The sequence below is a fragment of the Acinonyx jubatus genome, chromosome B4, assembly GCF_027475565.1.
Source record: "Acinonyx jubatus isolate Ajub_Pintada_27869175 chromosome B4, VMU_Ajub_asm_v1.0, whole genome shotgun sequence".
NCBI classification, from domain to species: Eukaryota; Metazoa; Chordata; class Mammalia; order Carnivora; family Felidae; genus Acinonyx; species Acinonyx jubatus.
The window spans coordinates 90,773,823-90,776,165 of NC_069387.1; the positions used below are offsets into that span (position 1 = coordinate 90,773,823).

The following is a 2,343-nucleotide window of genomic DNA, read 5'->3' on the forward strand; positions in this document are numbered from 1 at the left end:
AGAGTTTATCAAGTTAAGGAGGCAGGAGTATAATGGATTAGCACATGAATATTTAACCAGCATGGTAAGTGCCATGAAAAATAAGTACAGGCCGACAGGTGGGGGCCTGATCTAATTTGGATCAGTGACCATTTTTGTGAGGAATAAAATTTAAGCTGGGACTGAGAAATAACTTGGAGTTATCCAGAGACGGAAAGGGCACAGAAGGCCTGGGCACAATGCATGATAGAGCCTTGAGGTCTCGGGGAAGAAGGAGGCCAGGGTAGCCGAAGACTAGTATGTAAGAGTGACAGGAGCTTGAGATGAATCCGGAGAAGTGGGCGGAGGCAAAAATCACAGTGGGCCTCACAGGGTACTTGTACCATCTATTCAGAAATCGGGTTATAAAGGTCTGAAATGGTGAAGTCCAAGAGGAGTTCATTTCACCCCATAGCCCATGGTCATGTACGGAACAAACAGTTTTAGAGATGCACGGTGTGTTCCTTGTCCTCCGCGTATGTATCCCAGGCCATCTCGGGGCTGGATCCATGCCGCTTCCCTGCTGAAATGGATGCAAGACTCCCTCCATCCCCTCACGGGTTTCTCTGGTGCTGTACCCACACCAGAGAGATCAGAAATCAAGCCTAGAGGCTTGGCTTAGCACCTTTCCCTCCAGGGACCTCATTCCGCAGGTAGCAGGTAGCAGGTCCTTCGAGACCATCCTCACGGGAACTATTTTGGATGTGGAAGCTTCACGAACTTGCGTGTCGTCCTTGCACAGGGGCCCTGCTGTCCTAGCTGCATCGTTCCAATTGTAGTATATGTGCTGCCGAAGTGAGCACGTCCCTGGAACGTTAGGTACTGCAATAGCGCCGGACCCAAGTGCACAACCAGCAGATCCCTGACTTCAGAGCCCGTGACTGGTGCAACAGTAGATGACACGTCCTTACATGCAGATCATTTAATCAAGGATCAGGTCTGGGAAAGACTTCGTTTTACTCTTCCCAGCGTCTCTGTTTGCATCTTGTCACTCTTGGTATCCTCAGGCTTATTTTTTCTTTTGTCAGGTACCCCATTTTTTCTTGAACTTCCGGTCCTCTAACAACACACGTACTCTCCGGAAATGGAGTGTGTGAGAGCATGCATGTAAATGTTGACCATAGGGTGTAGCCTAGGTAGGGGTTTCTTGGTCCCAGTTTTCAGAGCTGGGGTCTAGGCCAAGGGTCCATGGCTCCCCTACTCACGTGATATTCGGATGTCTGTGTGGAGGTGTTTTTAGTGGACACCGGTAGGTTTCACCTGCCCAGCATCGTTTCCTTCTCCTTCAGTAATATCAAGACCCTAATTACCCTTTTAGGGCCTTGATCGCCTCTGAATATTGTTCTATCTTGGTGGCACTTGCAGTCAATAAACTTCACTTCTTTTAGCCATGGCGGGGGAAGAGGGAAGGGTCTAATGTAAGCCAAACAGAATTCCTCTTGGGAAATCTTTCTTGCAACAAGGGCGGGGGGGGGGGGGGGGGGGGGAATGGCTTATCGGATTCATTTTGCTGACAGCACAGAAGAAATCATGCCCACTAGGAATTAGTTCCTGCTTTCTAGATCCCAAAGCTTTCTAGACCTATTTCCTCTCCCACTCCATTTCCTTCCATTAAATCCCTCTGTTGCTTAAATTAGCCGCAGCAGGCTTCTACTGTTTGCAGTGGGAGAAAAGTCTAACTCACATGGAGTGCCTGTCTACATCTTTCTGAGCTGCAAAACTGAGGTTCTCAAAGGCATCCATCATCCAAAAAAAAAAAAAAAAGAGCTTAGAATCACTAGATTAGGTGGTCCTTTCTTTCCCTGAGAATCCAGGGAAGAATTGGAGACACCCATCTTGCAAATTAACAGATGGTTGAGTCACTGACTGAACTAAAACTCAAAACTGTGGATTTCCTGGCATCCTTTTGCAAAGTGGAATTATTTTTGGCAGGATGGATCTTGCTCGGGAACTCACGAAATAATTGTCGATAGTCCCCGAATCAGAAGACCAGCCCTGGCTTTGCCCACAGTTGAGTTTTATTTTCTGGTTAAAGTCATCATTCCTTTCCTACCACCCTGGCCTGTACCTGTCCTTACAACAGTTTTCCTTCTAGTCAAAGAGCTCTCTCTATGCATGGAAGAGTTAGGAGCAGCTGCGGGAGTCAGGGTGGTACGTATTAAGTTTGTCTCTGGGCCAGCATTCCTCTAAGACCCAGGTAGGATGCTGGAAGGTGTTCAAGGAGGGCTGGGGCTCCAGAAACTCTGTCAGTCTTAAAGAATTTTTTCTGTCTTTCTTTAACTCTTGAAAGTTAGTAGAAGCCAAGTCCACAGTTAAGTACAAATT

General features: G+C 47.4%; 1 non-coding gene across 1 annotated transcript; it reads right to left on the bottom strand.

Moving 5' to 3' along the window:
* Positions 1–709: 709 nt before the first annotated feature.
* Positions 710–821, bottom strand: LOC113602904 (U6 spliceosomal RNA). The gene has a single exon (XR_003424434.1). It is a non-coding gene; the product is annotated as a U6 spliceosomal RNA (small nuclear RNA).
* Positions 822–2,343: the final 1,522 nt, after the last annotated feature.